The 20,713-nt window shown below is 30.5% G+C and overlaps 1 pseudogene; it reads right to left on the bottom strand.

The window, feature by feature from the left end:
* Positions 1-9,424: 9,424 nt before the first annotated feature.
* On the bottom strand, positions 9,425-9,541 carry LOC145247716 (U2 spliceosomal RNA; annotated as a pseudogene).
* Positions 9,542-20,713: the final 11,172 nt, after the last annotated feature.

Below are 20,713 nucleotides of genomic sequence, written 5' to 3' on the forward strand. Positions count from 1 at the left end.
ATTTTGTCTAATAAATTCTAAAAAAGGGATTAAATTAAAGAAAATAACAAAGTATATTATGTATTTTTAACTGGCCTTTCCGATGCAGCAATCGGATTTTAGAAAAAATAAATACCAAAGGAACAACAAACATAATTGCAAATAACCCTTGTTCAAAATTATTGGCACGATTTATTTAATAATCAATTGTATAGCCTTTGGCCTTGATTACCTTCCTCTGTCGCTTTTCATAGTTTACAACCAAGTTGTTGCACTGTTCAGTAGTAATTTTAGCCCACTCTTCCTGACAATAATCCTCCAATTGAATAAGATTCTTAGGCTTCCTTTGCATTACCCTCAATTTTAATGTTCTCCATAAATTTTCAATTGGGTTAAGGTCTGGGCTTTGTGATGGCCACTCCAAAACATTAATATGATTGTCCTCAAGCCATTTCTTAGTCAGTTTAGCCGAATGCTTTGGGTCATTATCTTGCATGAACCACCAACGACGACCAAGTGAGAGCTCTTTAGCAGAGTCTTTCAGGTTTTCATCACATATTTTAACATAATCTTCCTTTTTTATGCTACCTGTGACCTTAACAAGTCGCCCTGGTCCAGAGGCTGCAAAGGATCCCTAAAACATTAAACTGCCTCCACCGTGCTTCATTGTGGGTATGGTGTTCTTAGGCAGGAAAGGTTCGCCAGATTTTCTGTAAATATAAGACACTTTATTATGGCCAAATAACTCTATTTTCGTTTCGTCAGTCCATAGAACACGTTTCCAGAATGCAACATCTTTATCAATATGACGTTTTGCAAAGGCTAGCCTTGCTTTCAGGTGCATAGGCTTCAATAAGGGAGTCTTTCTCGGACGACATGCTTTTAAACCAGCTCTCTTCAAAACTCTACCAACTGTATGTCGAGATACATTCACTCCAGAGGTGCTCTGTTCATCAACAATATCCCCAACAGAGATCCTTGGGTTTTGTTTTACTTGTCGAACAATTTTCCGTTCATCTCTTGGGGACAGAATCCTTTTTCTCCCTCTACCCTCTAAACTCATCCCGTGGCCTTGCCATTTGAACTTGTTTATTATGGCTCTAACAGTGGATTTGGGAAGGTTTAGCTTCTTTGAAATCTTATCATAGCTCTCCCTATTTGTATGGCATGCTACAACAAGCTTCCTGACGTCTTCGCTGTGTTCCTTAGTTTTAACCATGGCGATTGAAAATTATAATTTAATCACTTATAATAGTTTAAATAAATCGCTATCTAAAAATTATCTGAAAAAAATTATTCACTGAATTAGCGTTAAACAAGCATAATATGGCTATAAAAAGTTCAGAAAGCACGTAAACCGGAAATTGATTGATATTATACTGATACTAAAAGAAAAACAAAGCCGTGCCAATAATTTTGAACAAGGGGTTTTTGCAATTATGTTTGTTGTTCCTTTGTTATTTATTTTTTTCTAAAATCCGATTGCTGCATCGGAAAGGCCAGTTAAAAATACATAATATACTTTGTTATTTTCTTTAATCTAATCTCTTTTTTAGAATTTATTAGACAAAATTTAACTTTGACTTTACCGTGCCAATAAATATGATCATCACTGTATATATATATATATATATATATATATATATATATATATATATATATATATATATATATATATAGCAACATATTACGGTTTATGTAAAACAAATAATGAGAATCGCTGATGAGTTTCAGTGGACGATTATATTTTAAAAATAATATATACGCCGCTCGCAATTTAGGGGTTACCAAATTGGTCAAAGGGAAAATTATTCCCAACACCCATTTAGGTAAAAATGCGGTTTCGTGTAAATAATTGAATTTATTCCAGAAAGTATCGCACACAAAAAAATAATAAAATAATCTACATAAAAGTGATACATTTAATAATCCTGTGCGGTTAGCCCCGTTGTAGAGGGTTAGGCATCTTATCACGAGGTCCCATTTCGAAACTCGCTAGATTCAGACAATCTGATCAGTCGTAGATGACGAAACACGTGTAAGTGGAAAATATCTGGCCCAAATCCGATCCCAGCGATTTTCCCAAATCTCAGTACCCTGTATATCAAATTTCGAGTCTGTACACTAAGAATTTACAGTTATTGCGTAGGGAAATGCACACACCCATACACAAAGATACACATAAACACGGACAGACACTTTCACGAATACCGACCATGTAGATTTTCCCAAATGTCAGTACCCTGTATATCAAAATTTTGCGTCTGTAGACTTAAAATTATCAGAGTATCACATACACACACAAACAGACGCGTTCACTTATATACATACATATATATATATATATATATATAAATATATATATATATATATATATATATATATATATTACTGCTTATACAATGCCAAAATGAATACCTTGCTCTATTTGGTATCGATGACTCTCATATTAACCTCGTGTAACTTCATTGGTTACTAATAACCTCTAGAAAACAATAACCTAAGCATATATATATATATATATATATATATATAAATATATATATATATATATATATATATATATATATATATATATATATATATATATATATATATATATATATGAATGTTGGATATCTCTGCTTGATATTGGACGGTCTGATAGAGAAAAGAAAATTTTTTTAAATCACAAAAATCGGGTCATAGCTAGAAATTAGGTGCAAACAGGAATTATGGCGCAAAATTTGGGGTCAATGAGTTAAGGGTGATATTCTCTAAATCTTTATCAATATTCCAAGAGTCCGAGCAAGGAAATCGAAGTGAAACAGTAGATGAAAGGTATATAAAAAAATTTGGAAGCCAGCCACGAAGCCAGCCACGAAGATATTATGAGCTTTGAGATGCCCCGTATAAGATAGTTACAAAATGAAAACAAAGTCATACTTAATAGAATAACCTAGCAAAGGATACGACCAGGGTACTTTTGAACGAAAGGAGTCGTCAATTTAAAAAGAGGTAAAATGAGACCTTAGTTTACGGGATAAGGGTTGCTGGATGAAGCAGCTGACGTGAGTTATAGGAGGTACTACACTACACCCAAATGGAATATGCCAGGGAGGTCAGATCGAGATTCTGGTCTAAAAAATAACATTATGATGTCAGTTGGAAAAGGTCTGACTTGAGGAAAAAAAGCTTCGTTTTTTTTTTGTTTTTTTTTTGTTTTATGGTGCCTGATCTTTCTTAGCCAAGTCGTTGTGTCGTTGTGTAGATATAGAACAAATGTACTAGATTTGCGTACATTTTTGAGAAAAAAAAAGGATAGAAGGAATGTTAAAAGTGGATCGAGACAGAGAGGGAGGTGTGTAAATTATATTGATATACGTTTACCGGAAGTCAAGATCAGCTTATGGAATGCGTGTGAGTCATGTGATCAGGTTAGCTGGATTGTAGAGATTTGGTTTGGACGTAGAAGGCGACGGACGGCTTTAGACGTATCCTCCCTTCTACTGGGAGGAGGGCTGGCGTGTGTAGAAACAAGACCAAAAATACCACGCAAGCCAGAGATTCACTTTCCATCTTCTGCGAGACATCTGAAAAGTGAAATAAAAACTATAAAACAAATCAATCGTGTTAAAGTTAATTAACATTCGTCCAAAACATGTACCGATAGATACGATATGTTTCCAGATGGACAAACATCCAGGACGCAGAAGGTATGTTGAAAAATACATGCACCAAAAACCCACACGACGATATATTAACATTTAATTTTATAGAAAAACAGATAGACGATCACACGGCATTAACTCTTACTAAACGATAACACACGATCCCCTTTATTAGTAAAAACGACGCAAAATTACAAGCTCTATTTGCTGGTTGGTTTTATCGAGCTTTTACATCGGTTGAGATTACTTAATAAATATTAACTCTTCTATAGTTATGATATACTTTACTTTTGCCATCTTGAATTGTTTTGGTAAACTTAACTGTAACACTTATTTCATTATATATATATATATATATATATATATATATACATATATATATACTGATATATACATTTATTGATATATATATACACAAATATATATATATGGATGTATAAACATATATACATAAATAAATATGTATATATAAAAATGTATACATATATAACTGCATATATATGCATTTATATATATATATATATATATATATATATATTATATATATAAATATGTATACATAAATAAATGATATATAATTTCATTGTAATTCATTGAGATGAGTATTATTTATCAATTTTATTTATTGTGGACAATTATCCTCATCTTTTTTTAAGTTGTTTCACGACATTTCGGCCAACTATTCCTCTGACCTTTGTCAGATGGTAACCTCGACGAAGAGGAACTCTGAATCTCCTCACTACATTCACTGTAATTACTGACTTCAGTAGTTGTTGTCATCTCACCACCTTTTGGCAAAGTAAGCATCTCGCCAGCTTTGGGTAGGACTGAAACTTCATACAATTTTCGCCTTATTTCAAGATGTCTTTTAACATGTTTTATTAATCATTTGTTCACATATATATATATATATATATATATATATATATATATATATATATATATATATATATATATATATAGCCAGTAGAGTTTAGTTTCCTAGAAGTACATCCAATGAAACAACATGTGTCTACCAAAATAGTGCTCAATGAGTGAACAGAGCAGGTATATTAATTTTATTTATACAAACATTAATGGCTCCATATGTGCATACATGTTTCTGTAATCACCCTCGTTTGGCGATTACGTCTTCAGGCCAAGAATTACCATCAAAAGTGACATTTCCACCAAATACATTTTTCTATTTCGTTTATCAAGTTAAAATACAACCTGGGTGGGAGTCAAAAAAAATTAAAAAAAAAAAACGGTAAAAGAGTGAGTGAGGTCTTTGAAGATAATAAACATCTTTTTTTCTTTTCCCCTTCCCCCATCCAACCTAACGTTTGGTTTTTATGGCATAGGGTAATTGAGAGTTTAGTTTTCTTGTCTTAGAGTCTGTAAGTTAATAACCTTAGCTATGGAGCCTAAAATGTTTGTTTTTTAAAGTTCTATTTTAATATTATATTATTATTATTCGGAATACAAAATTACGGCAGTCTCCATATCATTGTTGAACATCAATTTCTATCTCAGAGAATACTTAATGAAATTTAAAACAATAGATCGCAATGATTTACCTCATGCAGAATCTAGACTTTTATGGCCAGTGTAGATTTAAAATATTAATTGTGATGCAAATATATGTTTTAAATCATATATATTTCAGTAGCACACGTTACCAGATCAGATAAAAGAAACACGATAGCTTGGACAGATTTTATACACAACTTAACTAAAAGGGAAAGAATGGCAAAGAGGAATGAGCTTTTCGAGAAATATCATATTAAATATTTATTAATACATAATGTGTACATTAACATTGTTTTAGTGGTGGGAATGTCCTGTTTAATGTTGTTCTTACATGGAGTGCACAACAGAGCCTTTAATAATAATAATAATAATAATAATAATAGTAATAATAATAATAATAATAATAATGATAATAATAATATAAATAATAATAATAATAATAGTAATAATAATGATAATAATAGTTATAATAATATTAATAATAAAAGTAATAATGATGATGATAATAATAGTAATAATAATAGTTATAATATTAATAGTAATAATAATAGTAATAATAATAGTAATAATAGTAATAATAATAATAATAATAATAGTAATAATAGTAATAGTAACAATAATAATACTAATAGTAATAATAATACTAATACTACTATTACTAGTACTACTACTACTAATAATAATAATAACTCGCGAGACCTGTGGAAATTCCACAGCTGCGTTTTGTCTATGCAATATATTGTTGCTGGACATGCTGTGAGCGTTCTATTTAGCATGAATGAAGGCACAATCATATGCTAGTTTTTTATTAAAACTGTACTGCCCCACTTTTTAAAATAATAACTTTGATATATTTCATGGGCTGATTATTTCGTTACAAACACACCGGTCAATTAACTCATATTTTATCATTTGTCATAATTATAGAATATGTTACTATGTTTTACAATAATTTTGTATAATTTCAGACCACATTATCGCCTCTCACTTTACTAAAATAGAAAATTTGATATATTGTATCGGCTGATTATTTTATTAAAAAAAACACAACTATTAATTAACACACCTTTCATGATTTTTATTTTTAATAATTCTTGGATATAGTACTAATTTTGACAATAATTGTTCATCATTTAAACTCACCATATCACACACTTTACTAAAATAATAACTTTGATATATTTTCTAGGCTGATTATTTCATTACAAACACATGCATAAATCAACTCAGATTTCATCATTTTTCGTAATTCTTGGATATGTTACTAATTTAGACAATATTTTTTTTATAATTTAATCCAACGTTGTCGCCCAACCTTACTAAAATAATAACTTTGATACATTTGCTGGGCTGATTATTTCATTACCCACACACTAATCAATAAACCCCCATTTCATCATTTTTTTTATAATTCTTGGGTATGTTACTAATTTCGACAATCATTTTTCATAATTTATACTCCCATTATCGCCCTCTCTTAATAAAATAATAACTTGGAAATATTATCTGTGCTTATTATTTTATTACAAAAACACTAATGTATGAAATCACATTTAACCATTTTTAATAATTCTTGGATATGTTACTTATTTCGACAATCATTTTTCATAATTTTAACCCACATTTTCGCCCTTCCCTCTTTACTAAATAATAACTTTGATATATTGTCTAGGCTTATTATTTTCTTACAAGCACATTAATCAATTAACTAATGTTTCATCATTGTTTCGTAATTCTTGGATATGTTACTAATTTCGACAATCATTTTTCATAATTTAAGCCCTCCTTATCTTCTTCCCCTTTACTTATATAATAACTTCGATATATTGTCTAGGCTGATTATTTTATCATAAACGCACCAATCAATTAAATCACATTTCTTCATGTTTCGTAATTATTGGACATCTTACTAATTTTGACTATAATATTTTATAATTTAAACCATCCTCGTCACCCTCTCTTTCTAAAAGAATACTTTGATATATTTTCTGAGCTAATTATTTCATAAAAAAACATAACTATCAATTAACTCACACTTCATCATTTTTCTTAATTCTTTGATATGTTACACATTTGGAGAATTATTTTTTTATATTTTTAACCCACATTATAAAGCATCCACTACAAACATAATAACTTTGATATATTATCTGGGATGATTATTTCATTTCAAACACACCAAACAACTCACATTTCGTCATTTTTCATAATTCTTGGATATGTTACTTATGTCGACCATCATTTTTCATCATTTTAACCCACACCATCATCGCCCCACTTACTAAAATAATAACTTTGATATATTGTCTGCTCTGATTATTTCATTGCAAACACACTAATGCATTAAATAACATATCATTTTCCATAATTCCTGGATATGTTACTAATTTTGACAATTATTTTTCATAATTTAAACCATCCTAATCGCCCTCCCCTACTGACATAATTACTTTGATAAATTTCCTGAGCTGATTATTTTATTATAAACACACACTCGATTAACTCACATTTAATCTTTATTCATAATTCTGGATATGTTACTAATTTCGACAATACTTTTTATAATTAAATCCTCACATTATGCCTCCCCCTCCTACTTATATAATATATTTAATATATTGTCTGGGTTTATTATATCATTACAGACACACCAATCAAGTAACTCACATTTCATAATTTTTCAAAATTTTTGGATATGCTACTAATTTAGACAGTAATTTTCATAACTTTAACCCACTATTTCGCTCCCGCTTACTTAAATAATAACTTCGATATATTGCCTGGGCTGATTATTTCATTACAAACAAATAAATAAATTATGGGTATTCTCACAGTATATATGTTTCACCTATCTTATCCAATCCCGGGCGACGCCGCATATTCTGCTAATATATATCGTTCACCTATCTCATTCGATCCCGGGCGACGCTGGGTATTTCGCTACTATATGTGTTCCACCTATCTCATTCAATACTGGTCGACGCTTTCTGATAGTATATATTTTCACATCTCATTCAATCCCTGGACTGACTTCATGTCCGCCACCCCACTGTTGAAAATATACATTAAAAAAGTAATGTTTTAATCGTAAACTGTTTCAGTCATTTCTGGGACCGACTTTATATCCCAAACCCATTGCTAAAAATATACATGAAATAATGTAATGTATAAATAGTAAACTGTTTCAGCCATTTCTGGGACCGACTTTATATCCCAAACGCATTGCTAAAAATATGCATTTAATAATGTAATGTCTAAATAGTAAACTGTTTCAGCCATTTCCGAGACCGACTTTATATCCCCAACCCACTGCTAAAAGCATACATTAAATAATATAATGTCTAAATAGTAAACTGTGTCAGCTATTTCTGGAACTGACTTATAATCCCCACCCACTGATGAAAATATACATGAAATTAAGTAATATATAAATCGTAAACTTTGTCAGTTATTTCCGGGACCGACTTGTTATCTCCCATCCTACTGTTAAAAATATACATTAAATAAAGTAATGTCCAAGACGTAAATGCTTGCAACCATTTTCGGAAGCGACTTCATATTTCCCACCCCAATGTTAAAAATATACATTAAATAAAGCAATGTGTAATGCGTAAACGGGTTCACCCATTTTCGGGACTTATTTAATATCATCCACCCCACTGTTAAACATATACATGAAATAAAGTAATGTTTAAATCGTAAACGGTAAGAGTAATTTCCGGGACTGATTTCATATCCCGTAACCCATTGCTTAAAATATACTTGAAATAAAGTAATGTTTAAATCATAAACTGTTTCAGCCGCTTTTCGAAAGTAATGCATAAAAACATTAACACGGTTAGAGATTAGGTAACCATGGCTTCACACATGAATGCCTGAGTGTACTATCAGTTTCAGCATTCCAGTGACTTAAATTCCCCCATTTATGGTCTTGGTTAATTGAGGAGAAATCCTTCATTACTGACACAATTCTGATTTTTGTTATTGACCAGAGAGACCCTTTTGGGGAGCTGGTTTCCCCCTAAATTTTTAACCGACCTCATGTCCAATTCTGCCCTTGTGGGGAGGCTAGTAAACAAGAAAAAATCAGAATGGACATTTTCCAGGGCATTTTATATTTCATCAGGAGGAACACTTCCAGGGTATTTTGTAATTAAATCAGAAATAACTTTTTCCAGTTACCTTTTTAATATTAAAACTTTGTTACATTAAACATAGTACCTATTCACAATGCGCCACCACGAGACAGATTTAGACACCAGGGTCGTTTACTTAACATGGAGAAAAATTTGTTTTAGTCGTAAAGGATTTCTCTTCCACTGAGAGAGAATAAATTGAAATGTAGCACCTGAAGAACAGATACTACACTTTGATCTTAGCAAAAAGGCTAAGAAAGACAACTAATTTTTATTGAATTTTTGGAATATTCCACTTTCCTTTTTTAGGGATGCACAGCATGATAACGGAGGGAGCGATAAGCTTAATAAGATAATGATGATGATGATGATGATGATGATGATGACAATGATTATAATAATAATAACAATAACAATAATAATAATAGTAATAATAATAATAACAATACTAACAACTATAATAACAACAATACTAACAATAATAACAAAAATAATAACAATAATAATAACAATAATAATAACAATACTAACAGCAATAATAACAACAATAATAACAATAATAATAACAAAAATAATAACAATAATAATAACAAAAATAATAACAATAATAATAATAATAAGTAGAAGAAGAATAATAATATTACATCTGAAACTATATAATTATTATATAAGTTAACCAATCGTCGTGCCTGGTGTCTGCCTCATGCAATTTTTTATGTGTCAATAATACATAACAAGTGAGGAAGTAAAAGAGAAGAAAAATATCAAGAAGAGAAATGGATGCTTAGACGATTGGGATCTTGGGGACAGTTATTGCCATCAGAATACTAGCGACGATCAATAGTTGCTTCAACGAGAAATCAATGGTAAACTGCTATTTTTATACTGACAAATAATTTACAAAGGTTATCGCTGGCATTGGTTAGTATTTAAAATATGTGGATACTAGATGTCACTCAGATTTGAGGGAACACTGCATGTTTTTCTGAAATAAAACTTTTAGCGACAACACTGATACTTTTACAATTATTATAACGGTAATAATAACAATAATGCCCCCTAAATTACGAAGTACATTATTTTTAGTCACATTGCATAGAAAACAACACAATTAAATAAGCGATAAATCAAAAGCTGGTGGCTGGAATCATAGTTATTCTGAATAATGATTAAAACGGGGAATAAAATAGGGGGATTTTGTTAGGATTACTGTAAAACAGGTTTAAGAGATCGTCGGTGATAAATCGTAGAGAACTTGTCGCTATTACACACTATCGATAATAATAACATTCAATGAATAGTTTATTCTTCTAATATTCATTTATAAATATTAATTACCGTTTTACAAATGTTGATATAAGTGTGCCTGGGAAATATCACCAGTGCAAAAGGGGAGCACCCACAAATAAAAATGATGTATTCATCGAACGTATGTGTGTATACGAGCGGGCCTGGCCTGCGAGGGCAGAACGCACTTATCTCGATTGCTTTGTTGATTCTCGTGATCTTACTCTATGAAAGTGAACCGAGCGAAAGAGTCGAATGAAGTGGCGCGAAGAGAAATATATTCAACAATATAAAGAATGAGACTGCGCCCCTTGTTTTCGCTTAAGTGTTCATGCAAGCAATGTGCACTTCATATACCTTTGATGCGATCTCCCTTTCTCCCATATCTCTAGTTCACATTTTAGCTTTCTTCATATATATATATATATATATATATATATATATATATATATATATATATATATATATATATATATATATATATATATATACACACACACACATCGGGGGAGCATACATTTGAAAGCTAAAACATGAACTAGAGGTATAAGACTAAGGAAGGTAGCATCAAAGATATTCTCCCTTCATTTCATATATATATATATATATATATATATATATATATATATATATATATATATATATATATATATACCTATCTATCTATCTATCTATCTATCTATATATATATATATATATATATATATATAGTAATGTGACTGATTACAACGAAATTACAACGAGCACTTTTTCTTTCCCTGTATTTTAATTAAACTAGTAATTTTACTATTACATTAAAATACACTTTGCTCTTTAGACTATTGTTCTAATCTCCTTTATATATATATATATATATATATATATATATATATATATATATACATATGTTATATTATATATATATATATATTATATATATAATCTCTCACATTCTGAATATATATATATATGTGTGTGTATGTGTGTGCGTGTCTGTATATACACACACATATATATGTATATATATATATATATATATATATATATATATATATATATAAATGTAAATTTGGTTCGTTTGACGTGAATAAAACCATATTTCTACGTTAACAATTTATTTGAAATTTTCAGACAACTCATCTTTAGAGTCGAGGGATATTTTTATGTTATTAAAATGAAATTACCTCGACAATTATTAAAATATTAAATAAAATGAATATATTTTTGTAACCGTTAGTGCGAACCTGCTCTGTTGATCAAACTGCACTTCGGGTTCGATTCATTTCACAGCAACCGATTTAACGAAACGAATTAGTTTTCATTTTCTGTTTACTCGATAGGTAAAAAAACCCCAAAAAACATAATTCATTTGTTTATCTTCTAATTTTTTTAATTTAAACATTTTTTCTTTATTATATAAGGCAAAACAAAAGTTTGTCACTTGCTTTTTGAAGTTTTTTTTTGGTTTTTGATATATTTATCCGTAAAGTAAAGGAATGTTTGCATGTTATTAAAATAAATTAAGATCATTCAGATCGAAAATTATAAAAATATATTTAATAAAATAAAGATATTTTCGTAACTGCTGGACTATTCGCCATTTCCGGTATAAATTAGCCTTTCACGTGCACCACACGTGAACGACTTTCGAATTACGACATTTAACTTTCTAATTAATAGATGGGTAAAAAACAATACCTATTTTCTAAATTATATATATATATATATATGTATATATATATATATATATATATATATATATATATATATATATATATATATATATATATTGTACTTTAACCTTACAATTGAATAAAAAACATATAAAACTTTAATTAAACTTGGAAATGCGATTTAAAAAATAGCGCGGTCCGTTAAGTGCACTAGCATTATTTGTTTATCGTAAAATAGCATCCATTTTTTTCTTTCGAATTCATTTACTGTTGTTATCGAAAACTATTTTCTCCCGGATTTTTGATAAAATTTTCCATGCGTGCGTCTCACGTTCGTATATAACAAAAAAAGTTTTTGTAGATTTCGGTGTGCTGAAAACGAATCTGCAAACTGTTTCCGTCGCAAAATATAGTTTTTATGATATGAAGAAATTACTTTTTCGAAAAGTAGGCGATCACGTTTCCATGTAAAGTTAACTTAAAATAAGCACTTAGCATAATTTTTTTATCTTATTTTTTTTTATTTTCAAAAGCTTTCCTTGCGAAGCCTAACAAAAATAAATTTGTCTAATTCTTAATTTCTTATTTTCTTGGGGGGGAACGTAAATATGAAGAATTACTCCACCCTCGCCTCGAAAATTCCTTTAAAATTACCACTCTTAAAGGTTTAATTAAGGCAAACGAGTAGTTTCCAAGATATAAAGAAATGTTAGTTTAAAAAAGTGGAGGATCATTTTCCATATTAATTTAACGTAAAAGTATCACCTACTTTGTGGCCACGATTTTTTTTGGGGGGGGGCTTTCTTTTTACCCTTGGAAAATCCTTTAAAATTACCTGTTTAAATTGCAAAAGGCAAAAGAAATCAAACAAAAAACTTTTTGCCAAGAAACACACAGAAAAATTTGAAAAAAAAGCATCGATTTTTTCTATCGAATTCATTTGCTGTTTTTATTGAAAACTATTTACTCCTGAGTTTTTGATAAAATATTCCATTTTCGTATATAAAAAAAAAAAATTTTTTGTAGATTTCGGTGTGCTAAAAACGAATCTGCAAACCGTTTCCGTCGTAAAAAAAATAGTTTTTATGATATGAAAAAATTACTTTTTCGAAAAGTAGGCGATCACTTTTCCATCTAAATTTAACTTAAAATAAGCACCCACTTTCTAGCCAGCTGAGAGAGGGTGGGACGTTTCCCATGTTTATTGGCTAAACAGCTTTCGCTTATGCTCGCGCGTTGCATAAACGAAGGCTACGGTTGTGAAATGGAAAATAGTCCCAGAGTTCAGGGGTTATTACCATGCAAAAGAACTCAAACAAAAACCTTTTTAGCCAAGAAACACGCAGAAAAATGCCTCTCTCTCAGGTGGGTAGAAAGAGGGTGCTCATTCTAAGTTAAATTTACATTGAAAAGTGATCACCCACTTTTCGAAAAAGTAATTTCTTCATATCATGAAAACGTTCTTTTTGCGACGGAAACAGTTTGCAGATTAGTTTTTAGTACACCAAAATCTACAATAAAATATTTCGTTATATACGAACATGAGACGGGCCTTAAAGTAAAATAATACCGGATTTTTTAAGCAGATTTGTCATTTAGTTGTACAAATATCCTCAAACCAGGTAATCACTGAAAGGGACTCTTAAAAGTACTCACCTGTATTGAGCAAAAGTTTAAAACCACTGATTATATGTCAGCCTACGTCACAGTAACATATATGTAGTGAGTTCCTAACAGTAGGTTGTATAGTTTTTTAGTTTAAACTTATTTTCCCAAAATTTCCCCAAACTTAATGTGTCTGATACAGTCTGCCGCCATTTGTATTTTTCCAATATACCGATAAACACTGCATGTTTTTGAACCGATTAAACATTATACATTACATAAAAACACTACAATCTTATCCAGTTAGGTAGAACATTTACTTTTCTTGCCTTTGATAAAATTTATTTGTTATCTATTTATTTTTTGACAACTTCTTTGTATCTGTGTTTAGTAATACAAACCCTTTTCATTTAATGTAACTTTTAGTCGGCTCGAAAACTGTTTATCGGTGTATTTGAAAGATACATATAGTGGCGGATACTGTTGATTACTTTAATTTTGAGAAAGTGAGTTAAAACAAAAATAACTATACAAAATACTGTCACAAACCCACCGATTATGTCAGCCTATGTCATGGTAACATATATTCGGTGGGTTTTTGACACTCTATTGTATAGTTTTTAGTTTTCAACTTACTTTCCCAAACTTAACGTATTCAACAGAGTCTGACACCATTTCTGTTTTTCGAGCCGATTAAACATTTTACATTACATAAAAACACTAAACAATTATCCAGTTGGTAGAAACATAACTTACCTTACCTTTCATTTATTTGTTTTTGACAACTTTTTCGCATATGTGTATAGTAACCCTTCCCCCGTCACTCAAATATCAATTTCTAACTCACATTTTTGTATACAGAAAAAAAAAAAAAGCATTTAGCGTTTCAACATGTTTGCTACGTTCAGCTTTATCCACTGATTGTTGGTCGAGCCCAAGCCCTGATTGACGGTAATCCCGAGGATCAGTATCCATTTCTGCAAGAGTAACATTACTTTTCATTTTCGCTTTTTTTTTTAACATTTTGGAGTGGATTGCTGTACTAAGAATATAAGAAACATGTATTTTCTCTTTTCATTAGAATTGTCCATGACACCAAATTGAGCCACAGCAACGCGTGCAGGGTACCGCTAGTATATATTTATATATATATATATATATATATATATATATATATATATATATATTCTTCCAAGTTTTAAAAACGCATATATTTTAATTCATATTGAAAAATTATGACAACAACGCTGGACATGGATATGTTTCGGTCATTTGGGTAAAGTAACTAATATCTTTTTGAGTGGATCATAGAAGTACATTCCTGATAAATTCAATTCTTTATTGATCATTGAAAGAAGAGTCAACTCATTGAAATTTCTATGAATTATGAAAGAAGGTTGCGTCTTTGTAGATTGCATAATGATAAACAGAAGAGGAACGAATAGAAAAAATATATAAATATAATATATATATATATGTGCATGAATATAATGTATATATATATATATATATATATATATATATATATATATATATATATAATATTAATGGATATATATATATATATATATATGTATGAATATAATATTAATGTATATATATATATATATATATATATATATATATATATATATATATATATATATATATATATATATATATATACATACAGGGCACCGTGTAGATTATGCAGCCAGACTTTGTGGGCAGAATGTAGATTATGTAGCCAGACTCTGTGGGCATGGTGTAGATTATGCAGCCAGACCTTATGGGCACCCTATGTATATATATATATATATATATATATATATATATATATATATATATATATATATATATGTATGTATATATGTATACATATATATATATATATTTATATATATATATGTATATATGTATATATATATATATATATATATATATATATATATATATGTGTGTGTGTGTGTATATATAAATATAATATTATAGGTGCGGAGAATATTTGCTAAATGTGTCTAGTACGACGTTAATATTGTTACAAAAATTATTTACCGGGTATGTATATATTAATAGGGTAGCCTGTTTGTTATTTATGTATTGGATCATTTTTTGACCTTTTTCCGCGCTCAATTTTATAATTGTCTCATGAACGAAAAATATTCGACCTAATTTCTCTGCCGTTCATTATTTCTTGTCCTAAGATAAAGTTAGACATCTAAACATATATTTCGATAATCCCGTTGAATATAACATCGTACAGTGTGTATATATATATATATATATATATATATATATATATATATATATATATATATATATATATATATATATATATATACTTACATGTAGACAGTCATGACCAAATGTGTGGAGACTATCGTAATTTTCAGGATTTCTAAGAAAAACCTTGCTTTTCGACCCACCATTGTAATTACAAAATGCTGCACGAATAATTGAAAGAAGACCTATAAGCAAATTTGATGTTCAAACTAATTTATTTGGAAATAACAACAAGATAATGATGAAAGCTAATATGTGGAGAGGAATTCCTTCTTCTCTGTTTTAATTCGGTTTGACATGCTCTTCAATAAAGTTTCAATCGTCTGTCTCTGCACTAATATTTTTCTATTCGTGAGTAATAACTTCTTTCAGCTGATTATAGCTTTTGCTTATCCACCTCGTGTTTAATAATGCCACAAAGATTCTCGATGGGATATACATCCGGTGTATTCCCGGGCCGAATTTGAAAGAAATCGATATTTTTTCATTCCGGAACTATCTCCTCATCCTTACATTATAGCAAGGAGCACCATCGAGATTGAAAAAGCAGTTTGCTCCCAGATATTGCTCTTGAATTCTTAGGAGATGATATTTAAGCACATTCAGGTACCATTCGGCATTCATAGCAGTATTTTCGGCAGAATACTAAGAGCTTCGATTCCCCTAGATGAAAATCAACGTGTGAAGTGACCCGTATCAGGATGCTTTACCGTAGGGATCACGCAAGATTGACGAAAGCGTCCCCCTATCACTCACCTAGCTAACGTTTTTCTAGACGCTCCAAACAAGCGAAATGGTCCCTCATCCGAAAATACATCTCACCACAATCTTCAACTCTCCAATATTTATATTTATAGCAAAAATTTAGTCTGTCTGACATATTTTTCTTGATAGAAAGGCTTATTTGCCGCTCTTTTTGCTTTGAGGCCACTTTCAAAAAGTCTTTTTCTCACTGTGTGCGTTGAGGACTTCACACCTGTCTCATTCCACGTTTCAGCGAATGTGACACTTGATGAATTCCTATTCTAAAGTTGAGACCTTATCAAGAGAGGATTTTGATCAGCATTCGAGAGTCTTGGTCATCCAGTGTATTTTTATCCGAGTATAACCTATTTGTTCGAACTGTTTGATGATTCTGAAGATGGTGTTTCTTGTTGCAGTGATATTATGTTTGCATTTCAATACACTTTGATGCATAGCAATGATAGTTTGCCGCTTTTCTTTAGATGAGACCAATTTCCAACCTCGAAAAGGAAGAACATTTTGTTTAGCAAAATATCTAAGACTGATTTCAAAATGTTGCTAAAATCTGCTGTTTCTGAGGTTTGTATATTAATTGTGACTGTCCATTATGTTAATCTCTCATTGTAACTTAATAAAGCCAATTTACCCAATCTCACATCGTGCAGGAATAAGCCAAAAGCACAATTTTAGTGCAAGGAATAAAATCCCCAGCGATTAGAAAAAGTATTAAATATAAACATTTTTAGATAATCCGTCGTATCTCACATGTTAGAAAAATACACTATGAAACATTTTTCTGAATACCTTAAAAAGAAAATATAAAATATCTACTGCCTCAAAACTTTTGGCCATGATTGTATATATAAAAGTGTACTATACATGCGTATACATGTGTATATGGTTATCCACATACGCATCCCTCCCATATATATATATATATATATATATATATATATATATATATATATATATATATATATATATATGGTGGGCTCATATATGTGTGAATATATGTGCGTATGTATTTTCACATGTATGTTTATGTGCATGTCTATATATGTTCGTTCTGATAGTAAATATATACATATCCACATTCAGGATTAACAAGTGCATAACGTGCGTATTTTATGAAAGTGAAACTCTTATTTTATATTGTAGTGTTTTATGTCCGTAAGTATGTTATGCGTTGTATTGTATCTATATGCACTTCACTGTCTATTATTTGAGGGAAGTTAAATAAGAATCGACATATTTGATCATTAATATTTTAATTGATAACCCTAAGTGTTTTTTGAACGTTTGAAGTAAATTTTGTAATAAAACTAACTTGCGAATATGTAATACTATAACTATAAGAATCCATATAAGGTATATTAGTTGTAGACATGATAGTAATTCTAAATATATAATTTACCTTAAAACTAACCAAACTTTAAGAAAACAACTGTCTTTTTATATTCCCCATTTCTACTTTTTGTCGCTATTTTCCCGTATTTAATCATCTCTTCTTCATACACATTATATATTGCTATTCCCAATCGCTGAAGTAAAATTATATGAATTCAAAACGTTCATATAACATAGATGGACCTTAATTTCTGTATTAAAAAGAATGTTTAGTCGGACAAGCGGGATAACTGAAAGAAGACAATACAAAATTATGTATGCATGTATATATGTTGCGAATAATGTTTACATAAATATACATATATAAATAGGGGTCCTGGATATGACTTTAAACTATATCCAGTGGTGAGATCCCAGCTTGCGGGCTTTGGGGAGTGTGGAGCCACCCTTTAATTACCATTTCTCCCAGGTCCACATTGACGCGGAGGGGTAGTACCTGGGTTAAATAGAAACCGACTTGAAAAAAACAAATATATTCTATTAATTTTTTTTCAAAATCTTTGGAGTCTGCATTAAGTACCCCCAAAAGTGTTTATATGCCGTAAAACAAAAACAAGCAACAAACCCAGCCATATAATAGGTTAAATTAATTCGGCACTCTTTTACAAGTCCATTTCTAGTGGATTAACATCTAAAAGACTATAATTATACAGCCATTAAATATATATATATATATATATGTATGCATATATATATATATATGTATGCATATATATATGGATATATATGTATATATATATATGATGATTGCAACGTCTTGTACACGACTGCCACTCCCTCAGAAACTTAAAGTCCATGAGCCCAAAAATGACTTCCATCGCCACATGACTATTTTAATAGACAAATGCGTGAGATGGCATCTATACACAGATGATGTTACAGAGTCTTAGCTTTGTACGACAGCTAAGTCTCTCTCTCGGTTCAAAATGTTGAGATCCAGCAACAAGCAAGAGCAAGATGGCCACCATCAAGTGTATTTGCAGGTCAGCTTAATGCGGGTACTGTTCTCCACTTTTATGGCTTTTTTTAAATCCGAGATTTGCTTCTCCTAGAAAGGTTGGCTTTACTACGGCTTATGGGAGTCCTCTCCCCCCAACACACACATACATACACGCAAACACAAACGGTGGTAGTTGGCCGTTGACCCACGAAAAGGGTTCATTCGCCCTTTGTAAGGTCTTGTTTTTAATCCTTCAGGGAGACTAGCCTCTCTCCTCACCAAACAAGTATCTTGGGCGAACCAGTTTAGTCGCCGGTGACTCGCCCATGAGGCAGGTAGTTCTATATATATATATATATATATATATATATATATATATATATATATATATATATATACATTCTCAGTGTTTCTCTTTATTTATGAATATCAATTGCTCTTTTCTTCTGTTAACTTTGCCTAGCTGCCTATCCACTCTCAGCTCGCTCCTTAATATACATTCATATATTCAATATATATTCATCAGAATTTCTAATATTCTGTGTTACTCTTTCTTCCTTTTTCACGTCCCCTTTCCTTTTCTGGCCTCAAAACAAGTTTATTGCCATCAACGTATTACACTCGATAAATAAATAAATACATAACAATTCGTTGGGGAATTTCAGTCGCATATCTCTATCCTTTTGATCGCACGAACAAGTGCCGCTTTGGGATATTTCATTTGTTGAATGACACAGCAAAGACTGTTTCAGAAATTACTGAGTTTGAATAATCACCGAGACGGACAACAAGAATCCCTTGCCAAGTACACAGGGAAGAGCGTCGCCATTCTCTGACGTTTGGCCCACAGCAAAAACCGGACATTATATCGAGTAATGAGGCGACCATACAACAAAGGAGAATAATTCTGATATCGTTTGACCATTGCTTCCATGCCAATGTTTATGGTGCAATTATGGTTATTTACTGAATATACGTCCGCAATGAAAACACCTAATATTTTTTTCGAAAGAACATTACAGCAAACAGCATATGTCATTATAGACACTTTCATTCATTTTTAGAGTACATAGGCGATGCTGAAATGCACACTAGAATTTCTTTAGCCAGCATTGAATATAATTGTTAAACTATTCCTCTAACTACATAGATAAGAAGAACCGGTATGTAAGCATTTCAGATACGTTTTATTTTGATTAAGATATATGCGAATCTTTTTCACATAAACATTGGAATCTGATATTTCTTCAAATTAATATAATTTTCTATGGTCGCGGCCATCTTTTTTATTATCAAAGCCGTGCTTGCTAGTATATATTCTCGGTACTTGTACAGTTTAATCAAGTCACAAAAAAAAATGAAAATATCGAGAAAAAAAAATTATATTGTTCGTATCCGTTATGGAATGAAAATCTCCGAATAAATATTTCACTTAATTTGATCAAGTAGGTTTTTACCGCTCTAAAACAATTTGTTATGATACCGAGCAGAAAGTAGTCATATTTCGATTTTAGGAAGAAAAGCTAGTATTAAACATTG

This window comes from Euprymna scolopes, chromosome 25 (assembly GCF_053919585.1).
Source record: "Euprymna scolopes isolate OS-2025 chromosome 25, ASM5391958v1, whole genome shotgun sequence".
NCBI lineage: Eukaryota > Metazoa > Mollusca > Cephalopoda > Sepiida > Sepiolidae > Euprymna > Euprymna scolopes.